Here is an 11,595-nt window from a genome sequence, read left to right as displayed (position 1 = left end):
CAGGATTTTGGGTAGCACGGTGGCACAGTGGTCAGCACTGCTGCCTCACAGTGTGAGGGACCCGGGTTCAATTCCGGCCTTGTGTGGCTGTCTGTGTGGAGTGGGTACGTTTTCCCCAGGTCTGCGTGGGTTTCCTCCGGATGCTCAGGTTTCTTCCCACAGTCCAAATATGCGCAGGTTAGGTGGATTGGCCATGCTAAATTGCCAATTAGTGTCTAGGGATGTGCAGATTAGGTTACGCCGATAGGTGGGGCGGACAGAGGAGTGAACATGGGTGGGGTGCTCTTTTAAAGGGTCGGTGTAGACTTGAAAGGCCATATGGCCTCCTTCTGCACTGTCGGGATTCCATGATTCTATGATTTTAACACAGTGACAATGAAGGAATGGCATTATATTTCCAAGTCAGGGTGATGCGTGACTTGGAGGGGAATCTCCAGATGCTCGTATTCCCATGTGTTTGCTGCCCTTGTCCTTCTAGAAGATAGTGGTAGTGGGTTTGGAAGGTGCTGCCTAAGGAGCTTTGGTGAGTTACTGCAGCGCATCCTGGAGATGGTACACACGGCTGCCACTGTGAATCGGTGGTGGAAGGATTGAATGTTTGTGGAAGGGGTGCCAATCAAGCGGCTGCTTTGTCCCTCAGCCAACATCACCAAAAATACGCAATCTGGTTATCGGGGTACTTTTTGTGGGAGCTGTTTCTATGCAGTTGGCTGCCCTGTGTCTCACACTACAACAGAGGCTAAACTTCATAATTACTTCCTGGGCTGTAAAGTCCTAAGGTAGTAAAAGATACTATATGAAAGTGACACTTTGCCTTTTATAGCACAAAAACCTCCACTAATAAAGCATTAATTTGCTTTTGTGTGAAAATCTTGCTCAGAAAGGCTACTGAGCGGTTGTGTGGGTAATGAAAAAATGTCTGACTGATGCACCTGTTCCAATGAGATTAGACTGGGACATTTTGTTGGACCAGAGTGGAGAGAGCTTTGCTTTGCATTTAACCTGATTTGGGACTGCTTGGTGTTTGAGCTAGAATATGTCCTGTTCCTCGGTATTAAGATACTGAGTACCAGGTTCACAGACAAAATTATTAAATTGAAAAGTTATATGGCTACATTTCAAAGATGGACTTGTCAATAAAATCTCTGCTAGTTGGAAGTTACACAGTAGGGGATTGCTTCGCAATGTTCCGGCTCTGCAGTTAAATATTTCTCACTGTTTTTTCCCTGTTAACTTCAATGATCGAGGAACACAGGAACAGAAGTAGGCCATTCAGTCATTCAATACAATCAAGGCTGATTGGACACATCAATGCCTTTTACACTTACTCTCCACATAACCCTTTACATTATTGTTAATCAGAAATCTATCAATCTCTGCTTTAAACATACTCAATGGCTGAGCTTCAATAGCCCGCTGTGATTAGAGAATTCCTAATGTCCACGCCACTCTGGTTAAAGACATTTCTTCTTATAAGAACATAAGAACTAGGAGCAGGAGTAGGCCATCTGGCCCCTCGAGACTGCTCCGCCATTCAATTAGATCATGGCTGATCTTTTGTGGACTCAGCTCCATTTTCCGGCCCGAACACCATAACCCTTAATCCCTTTATTCTTCAAAAAACTATCTATTTTTATCTTAAAAACATTTAATGAAGGAGCCTCTACTGCTTCACTGGGCAAGGAATTCCATAGATTCACAACCCTTTGGGTGAAGAGGTTCCTCCTAAACTCAGTTCTAAATCTACTTCCCCTTATTTTGAGGCTATGCCCCCTGGTTCTGCTTTCACCTGCCAGTGGAAACAACCTGCCCACATCTATCCTATCTATTCCCTTCATAATTTTATATGTTTCTATAAGATCCCCCCTCATCCTTCTAAATTCCAATGAGTACAGTCCCAGTCTACTCAACCTCTCCTCGTAATCCAACCCCGTCAGCTCTGGGATTAATCTAGTGAATCTCCTCTGCACACCCTCCAGTGTCAGTACGTCCTTTCTCAAGTAAGGAGACCAAAACTGAACACAGTACTCCAGGTGTGGCCTCACTAACACCTTATACAATTGCAGCATAACCTCCCTAGTCTTAAACTCCATCCCTCTAGCAATGCAGGACAAAATTCCATTTGCCTTCTTAATCACCTATTGCACCTGTAAACCACCTTTTTGCGACTCATGCACTAGCACACCAGGTCTCTCTGCACAGCAGCATGTTTTAATATTTAATCATTTAAATAGTAATCCCTTTTGCTGTTATTCCTACCAAAATGGATAACCTCACATTTGTCAACATTGTATTCCATCTGCCAGACCCTAGCACATTCACTTAACCTATCCAAATTCCTCTGCAGACTTCCGGTATCCTCTGCACTTTTTGCTTTACCACTCATCTTAGTGACGACTGCAAACTTGGACACATTGTCCTTGGTCCCCAACTCCAAATCATCTATGTAAATTGTGAACAATTGTGGGCCCAACACTGATTCCTGAGGGACACCACTAGCTACCGATTGTCAACCAGGGAAACACCCATTAGTCCCCACTCTTTGCTTTCTATTAATTAACCAATCCTCTATTCATGCTACTACTTTACCCTTAATGCCATGCATCTTTATCTTATGCAGCAACCTTTTGTGTGGCACCTTGTCAAAGGCTTTCTGGAAATCCAGATATACCACATCCATTGGCTCCCCGTTATCTATTGCACTGGTAATGTCCTCAAAAAATTCCACTAAATTAGTTAGGCACGACCTGCCCTTTATGAACCCATGCTGAGTCTGCCCAATGTGACAATTTCCATCCAGATGCCTCGCTATTTCTTCCTTGATGATAGATTCCAGCATCTTCCCTACTACTGAAGTTAAGCTCACTGGCCTATAATTACTCGCTTTCTGCCTACCTCCTTTTTAAACAGTGGTGTCACGTTTGCTAATTTCCAATCCGCCAGGACCACCCCAGAGTCTAGTGAATTTTGGTAAATTATCACTATTGCATTTGCAATTTCCCTAGCCATCTCTTTTAGCACTCTGGGATGCATTCCATCAGGGCCAGGAGACTTGTCTACCTTTAGCCCCATTAGCTTGCCCATCACTACCTCCTTAGTGATAACAATCCTCTCAAGGTCCTCACCTGTCATAGCCTCATTTCCATCAGTCACTGGCATGTTATTTGTGTCTTCCACTGTGAAGACCGACCCAAAAAACCTGTTCAGTTCCTAAGCCATTTCCTCATCTCCTATTATTAAATCTCCCTTCTCATCCTCTAAAGGACCAATATTTACCTTAGCCACTCTTTTTTGTTTTATATATTTGTAGAAACTTTTACTATCTGTTTTTATATTCTGAGCAAGTTTACACTCATAATCTATCTTACTCTTCTTTATAGCTTTTTTAGTAGCTTTCTGTTGCCCCCTAAAGATTTCCCAGTCCTCTAGTCTCCCACTAATCTTCGCCACTTTGTATGCTTTTTCCTTCAATTTGATACTCTCCCTTATTTCCTTAGATATCCATGGTCCATTTTCCCTCTTTCTACTGTCCTTCCTTTTTGTTGGTACAAACCTTTGCTGAGCACTGTGATAAATTGCTTGGAAGGTTCTCCACTGTTCCTCAACTGTTTCACCATAAAGTCTTTGCTCCCAGTCTACCTTAGCTAGTTCTTCTCTCATCCCATTGTATTCTCCTTTGTTTAAGCACAAACACTAAGTGTTTGATTTTACCTTCTCACCCTCCATCTGTATTTGAAATTCCACCATATTGAGATTGCTCCTTCCGAGAGGATCCCTAACTATGAGATCATGAATCAATCCTGTCTCATTACACAGGACCAGATCTAGTACCGCTTGTTCCCTCGTAGGTTCAGCACGGTAGCATGGTGGTTAGCACAATCGCTTCACAGCTCCAGGGTCCCAGGTTCGATTCCCGGCTTGGGTCACTGTCTGTGCGGAGTCTGCACGTTCTCCCCGTGTGTGCGTGGGTTTCCTCCGGGTGCTCCGGTTTCCTCCCACAGTCCAAAGATGTGCAGGTTAGGTGGATTGGCCATGCTAAATTGCCCTTAGTGTCCAAAATTGCCCTCAGTGTTGGGTGGGGTTCCTGGGTTATGGGGATAGGCTGGAGGTGTGGGCTTGGGTAGGGTGCTCTTTCCAAGAGCCAGTGCAGGCTCGATGGGCCGAATGGCCTCCTTCTGCATTGTAAATTCTAGGTTCCATTACATACTGTTCAAGGAAACTATCGGGGATACATTCTATAAACTCCTCCTCAAGGCTGCCTTGACCGACCTGGTTAAACCAATCGACATGTAGATTAAAATCCCCCATGATAACTGCTGTACCATTTCTACATGCATCCGTTATTTCTTTGTTTATTGATTTTACCTTCTCACTATTGCATTTTACCTTCTCATTTTACCTGCCCCACCATAATGTTACTATTTGGTGGCCTATAGACTACTCCTATCAGTGACTTTTTCGCCTTACTATTCCTGATTTCCACCCAAATGGATTCAACCTTATCCTCCATAGCACCGATGTCATCCCTGGAAAAAGAGAATCAATTAGCTTTTCTTCAGCGCTATCCAATAAACAGACAGAATCGGTTGTGATGCCACCCCCACCCCCTCACAGGCCTCCACAGTCATAGAGCCCGCCAGAAATCATACCTCAACATGGGTCACGCTGCATTGTAGAATGGTACAGCAAAGAAGTCCGTTCTGTCCACTGTGCTTGTCCCGGCTCATTGAAAGTACTGTCCAATTAGCCCCACTCCCTTGCTCTGTTCCCACATAGCCCTGTCATTCTTGTTTTTCCTTTTTAAAACAACAACCAGGGAGAAAGGGTGAAAATGTGAAAGGAAAGAAAGAAAGATTGCCCCCAGAATATAAAATGCACATTCGGTGTCAACAAAATATCAGCCCATTTTCCCTTTTTTTATAAACACAAATTTATAATAACACGGAATATTTAACATAGGTTGGGTCCTTTTTCAGACTTTAGAACATCGGTGCCTTTGTCAGCACGGTTTAGTGAACTGAGATATAGACTGCTTTCCAAAAGATTACCGTGCAGAGCACCAAAATAATATTGGGCCACAGTCAGCACAGTGCAGTATTGATAAGGAGTCTTAATGCCCTACTGTGTTGCCAACTTCTGTATACTGGATATGATTAGCAATTTACCTCTTCTCCCATTTAGCAAATAGATGCCTATGGCGAGAAAGGCACATTTTTAAAAAAAATTTGTGCACCCAATTCATTTTTTCCAATTAAGGGGCAATTTAGTGTGGCCAATCCATCTACCCTGTCCATCTTTTGGGTTGTGGGGGCGAAACCCACACAAGCACGGGGGGAATGTGCAAACTCCACACGGACAGTGACCCAGAGCCGGGATCGAACCTGGGACCTCGGCGCCATGAGGCAACCGTGTTAACCACTTGCGCCACTAGGCACACTGTTTACTGCCTAGGCAGTAGGGCATTTGCCTACGGGTGACCAATCCTGGTCTTGAGGGTAGGAGCCCCAACACTTGTCGGATGCCTTCCTGAAGGTTTCATCAGATGGCCTCCCCCCATTAACTACCACACATTCCTTATGTAGGCCACCCTTTTATGTCCATCCTTGTGTCCCTCGTCTTCCCTCACCAGTTGGAAAAATAGACACGAGTTTTCACTCACCAATTGGATCATTCTTGTCTATCAGCCAAATCTGTCAGCCGTTATTCACATCACTGTCGTTTTTATTACTGATAGACCAAATTGTCCAAACAAAATGTTACAAATGAAAAATCGCAATTTCTTTTTAACATCACCCACCACATGAATTTTCCTTTGGGTTGCTCCCAGTGGTGGCCAGGGTAATTCATTCTGTTATAGTATTTCATCCTTGGAGACTGCTGGTTAACATTGGAGGATTGTGTGACTTGGACATGTCTATACTTTTGAGAAATTGCCCAATAGAAAACAGGAGTCGGTGCGGGATTCTCCGATCCCCCGCCATTGGCAGCGGCCCCCCTGGCAATTCTCTGGGCCCCGATGGGCCGAGCGGCCAACCGTTTTCGGCCTGTCCCGCCGGCGTGAAATAGACATGGTCCATCCCAGCGGGACCTGGCTTGCAGGGCGGCTAGCGGTGTCCTTGGGGGGGGGGGGGGGGGTAGCGTGGGGGGATCCAGCCCCGGGGCGGCCCCATGGTGGCCTGGCCCGCGATCGGGGCCCACCGATCTGCGGGCGGGCCTATGCCGTGGGGGGCACTCTTTCCTTCCGCACCGGCCTCTGTAAGGCTCCGCCATATACAGCGCGGAGAAGGAACTCCCTGCGAATGCGCAGGAAACACGCTGGCGGTTCTGCGCATGCGCCAACTCGCGCCGGCCCACGGTGGCCCTTCGGCGCCGATTGGCGGAGGATTCCGCAACTTCCAGGCGGTCCGACACCAGCGTGGTTCACGCCGCTCTTGCCGCTGGTGTCGGGCCATCCGGCCAGTCGCGGGAGATTCCCAGCCCGGGTTTCTCAGTGATTTTACTTCAGATCATGCAAGAATAGGCCATTCGGCCTTTCAAACCTCCTCTGCCGTCCAATAAGATCATGGATGGATCTCCAACCTACATCATTTTGCCTTATCCCTGCATCCTCATCGACTTCCTCACTTCTCCAGTCCTGATGCTAGAATTGCTGAGGCCATTAGTAATGCCTTTCCTGACACTGCTGTTCAGATCAGGTACTAACCCGGCACCCAAAACACCAAACCACAAGGAATCCTTTTCTTTTTTTACAAGGATCTAGAATGCACTGGCTGCAGCTTTCAAAAGGGAATTGGATAATTATCTGAAGAGAAAATGATTGCAGGGCTTTGTGGCAAAGGCAGGGGAGTTGTAACTCTCTTACAGACAGTGGGCACGTATATGATGAATCAAACAGTCTCCTTCTGTGCTGTAACCGTTCTATGATTCCATGAATTGCAAGTCTCGGTACCACATACGTCAATGCATTTGCCAATTGAACAGTCAAAGAGTCAACTTTTATCAATCACGGATAAAATACCAGGCAAGGATCAACAACAATTATGTCACTACACACTTGCATACACAGGATACCCCAAACCCCAGAATAAGACAGAGATAGATAGGTTCTTGATTGATAAGGGGATCAGGGGTTATGGGGAGAAGGCAGGACAAGGCCATGATTGAATGGCGGAGCAGACTCGATGGGCCGAGTGGCCTAATTCTGCTCCTATGTCTTATGATCTTATCAGTGAGAAATGGTTAACAAGACACTTTGCCATGCCCCAAGAAACATGGAAAATTCCCACCACTCACAGAAGTATATCCAGGGTAGCTGTGTTTGAAAACATCCTGGGAGATGGTTCTGAATATTGCTTGTGTTTCTTTTTACTTTCCATTTACACATTTACTGGGAAATGTAAACACTCTTCTCATTTTCTGCCAGAGAAATGTTTAAATATTGACAGAACGCTATTGCTTACCAGTGCAGAAGAGGATGTGTGAGCACAGCATCTGTCCTGATAATAACACCGCAAGTGAGTCATATCACATCTTTATTGTACCAATAAACCAGTGTTGCACCTGGACCTGCAAAGTGTAAATATACTTTGCTCCCCACCCAGTTTGAAAATAATTCCTGGGGTTGCATTTCAGCAGAGTTGTTGTGCTACAGTTTGTATTGATCAAAAACAATGTTGGATTTGTGTATAAACAGTTGTCATTCCCAGTCCAGGCATGTCATGTTATGCACTTTCAAGAAATGATTTTAATAATTCGATACAAACAAGCTGTTTAGATGGTTGTTACAAATCATGTATCTTCAGGCATTTGGGTTACAGACAGTATCAAGTCTCCAGTGAATATCTAATCGATTGTGAACATAGGTGAGGATACCTCACAACCACTTGTGGAATTCACACATCTCATTGTTTAAGGATGGGTCAACACCCAAAGACTATGGGCGGGATTCTACGGCCGCTCAGCCATGTGTTTCTCAGCTGCGGGAGACAGCGTGCCATTCACTGGCAGGAGGATTCTCTGCTCCTGCACTGTCAAATGGGAAACCCATAGAAGCCACCCCATGCCACCTGGAAACCTGCGGTGGCGATGAGCTGCTCGTGGCACCAGAGAATCCGGCCACCAGCAAACAGCCAGAGAATTCAGCCTATAACTTTTCCAGTCTGCCTGTGTTTCCTACTGGACAAAGGGGAAGATCAAACCTCAAATGCCACTATCAACTTTCCATTCTATCACAATAGCCTCCCCCATCCAAACTAGACTGGCTGAGCTTCAGAAGGATTAACACAGCAGTCATGTGATCAAACCTGGTTTCAGGGATTACACTCTTATTACCCCAGGACTGAGCAGGTTCATCAGAACCGTCAGTCGTCAGTCAGTCGGCTTTCGCCATTACGCCCTTTTTCTAGTATCAGCGGGTGTTTTCTTTTGAAAACCCACATAGCTAATGGAGCAAGGATCCTGCAGGCCCAGAACACGCAGGGGAAAGAAGTGGACAGCAGAAGTCCGTCGACGGAATCAGAGGCCTCTCAGAGTTCATCGGCAGGTAAATTGGCGGAATCGGTCTCTGGGGCTCCAGCCACTCCACTAACGGCCAAGGTGCTTTGTAGCACCTTGGCCAAGGAATTAGAAAATCACTGATGGATTGTGTCAGAGGACCTTCAAAAGTCAATGGAAGAGGCCTTGGCTCCCACCCAAGCACTCTGGAGAAAACCAATAAAGCTGTGGAAGCCCATGGAGCCCCGGTAAATGAAATGGAAGTAGCCCTCTCGAGCCACAATGATTGGATTGCCTCACTGGAATTGGAGCTACCTTCGGTGGCCAAATTGCACAAGTGTGGTAGATAGGTCTCTCCTCCCTTCAGTGGTGACGATTGAGCACTCAGCGATTGTGATTTTGGATCATTCTCCTGCACTGTTTCTAGTCTTCATGCAATAGTTACTGCACCGTTGCCTTTCTCTCCGGTGAGATTTTCCCTGAATCCAGTGGTGGTCTTCGTCCTGAGAATTTGGAAGCAGTTCAGGCAACATTTTAAGCTCTGTTCTCTCTGTCTTCGCTGTCTCCCATATGCATCAGCCACCATTTTCGATGTCGAGTTTGGACAGGAGGGGAAAGGTCTGGAGAGGTTTGGGCACATGTTCATGGAGGGGAGATTTGCTAGTTTTAAGGAGTTGGTTGAGAACTTTCAATTGCCTGGTTCCAGTCTTTTCAGCTATTTTCAAATTTGCGATTTTTCACACAAGACTTTCTCTTCCTTTCCCTTGACGCCACCTTCTTCCCTGTTGAAGAAGATCTTGTCTTTGGGAGTAGTTGAAGTGAATAAATTGATGCATTTAAGGGGGAAGCTAGATAAACACATAAAACAGAAAGGACTAGAAGAATATGATGATGGGGGTTAGATGAAGAGGGGTGGGAGATGTTTAAGTAGAGTATAAATGGCGACATAGATACCAAAGCACAGTGGCAGCAGTGTGTACCATCTACAAGATGCGCTGCAGCCCTTCACTAAGCTTCCTTCCACAGCACCTTTCAAACCTGTGACCTCTACCGCCAGAAAGACAAGGGCAGCAGATACATGGGAACACCACCACCTGGAAGTTCCCCCTCCAAGCCACACATCATCCCGACTTGGGAATAAATCATCGTCCCTTCGCTGTCACTGGGTCAAAATCCTTGGACTCCTTCCCGAACAGCACTGTGGGTGCACCTGCGCCACATAGACTAGAAGACATCTCACCATCACGTTCTCAAGGGCAATGGGAGATGGGCAATGAATGCTGGCCTAGCCAGTGTCATTCACACCCTGTGGATGAATAAATACAAAGATCAGCTGGGCCAAATGGCCCTTTTCTGTCTCTATGAAATTCTATAGCCTCTTATTTTACTGAACTTACAAATGCCTTTGATATATCCGTGGTTTTATTCTCAGTAAGGGTGATCCCAAGGTGCTATCCTGACAGAGCTGAGGCCAGACTTACAACAAATACAGCTCAGAATATAGCGACAAGATGAAAGCTCAGATTCAACAATCCACACTCAACGCCAGCATGGCTTCCGCCTGGGAGTGTGGGGTCCCTTGGGTTGCCAATTCTGGTCAGGCAAATCCTTTGCTCACATGACCTCACACCGCCGGCTGCCCTGCCCCCCCCCCCCCCCCCCCCCCCACTCCTGCCATTCATCACCCACCTCTTGGTGCAATGCGTTCCTGTGCCAATCAAAAGAATGGTCAGAATATTCGCGGCCTGAGTGGATGATTCTTGATTATCAAGTTAGTCCGCCTTTTATCCCCTGCGTCCAATATTGTTACAAATCATAGGTAAAAGTGGAGAAATGTTTTTGTTTAAACAGCACAATTTGTAATTGGCGGTTTCTCACGTCCTGCAAATTAGTATTTCAACCCCAGAATATGTGGACACCCTCAGAACCACCCAAGACCCACCCACATGCTGCGAAACCAAGTTGACAAGTAAATTTAAAGTAAATAATGTGAGCAAAGCAACTTTGCTTGACACGTAACTTTTCTCTCGTAATGCACCAGAAAACGTACGAACTGGAAATGGTAAGAGGTAATATTTTCCACCTGTTAAAGCCATCACCACTGGCATTAGGATTAAGGCTGGGGTTAAGGAAAGGTCACCTGCGCAGCATTCCGGCAGTGTTTCAAAACAGAAGACACTCAGATAATTTTGCAATAGGGTTGCTCCGGATCACTTTAGCGTTTCCACCAAACAGCGGCAAGTTGCTCACGCAGGAGATAACGGGTCCCTCTCAAAACATTTTCTTGCTAGAGGCATGTCGCCCTTAGAAAGGCATTTGGAGTTTTCTCGGTGAAGGAGGACCTTTGACGCACATTCAGACTCTCGATGGGCTTTAAGGAACTGTGGGGCAAAGTGCAAGGATCAGAGGTGGGCATAAGCAAACTGCAGCTTCCTGAAAGTGACCCCTGCGTGCAATCAAAAAACCTGGGATAGCTTCATTAAGAATAGAGAAAGGGGAGGTGGAATGGTGAACAGATCTCAGCTCCTGATTACATCGCGAGAGATGGAACAAACTTATTTAGTGAGAACTGTGGGAGTCTGCAGATCTAATTGCAATTTCATCCAATCAAAGAGAAAAACTGGATTGTAAATAATAGACTGAAAGGTTATGAAATTTCATTCAACAAGAAATTAATCTTAACAGAATGACACCAAGAAAGTGACAGTGTATCGATTATATTAATGACTGCTGCTCTCTGCTCAGGTGGGTACTTGGCATTCGGGCAGACTAAGCCACGGGTCCATTTTAACCAGCGAGAAGCTTCAATTTAAAATATTTCACCCTTTACAAAGACGATTAAGTTTCCATTGCTGGCAAAGTAAAAGAAAGTCGGGCTGATTGCATAATGAGCAGCCTGTAGTAGAAGGATCTGGTACATGAAGGGTTAATCTGGGACTGATGATAGTACTGCCCACCAGTGATGTAAGAAGGCACATGACCTAGAGCTAAGTGATAGAGCTAGGCAGCAACGTGTCAAGGATATGTCATTGCGTCCTCTCCATACCTGTACCCTCGACTGCAAACATGTACACAATTCAGCGATGTCAATAAAGATTTCTT

The sequence above is a fragment of the Scyliorhinus torazame genome, chromosome 11, assembly GCF_047496885.1.
Source record: "Scyliorhinus torazame isolate Kashiwa2021f chromosome 11, sScyTor2.1, whole genome shotgun sequence".
Taxonomy (NCBI): Eukaryota; Metazoa; Chordata; class Chondrichthyes; order Carcharhiniformes; family Scyliorhinidae; genus Scyliorhinus; species Scyliorhinus torazame.
Note: the sequence above shows the minus strand (reverse complement) of the source record.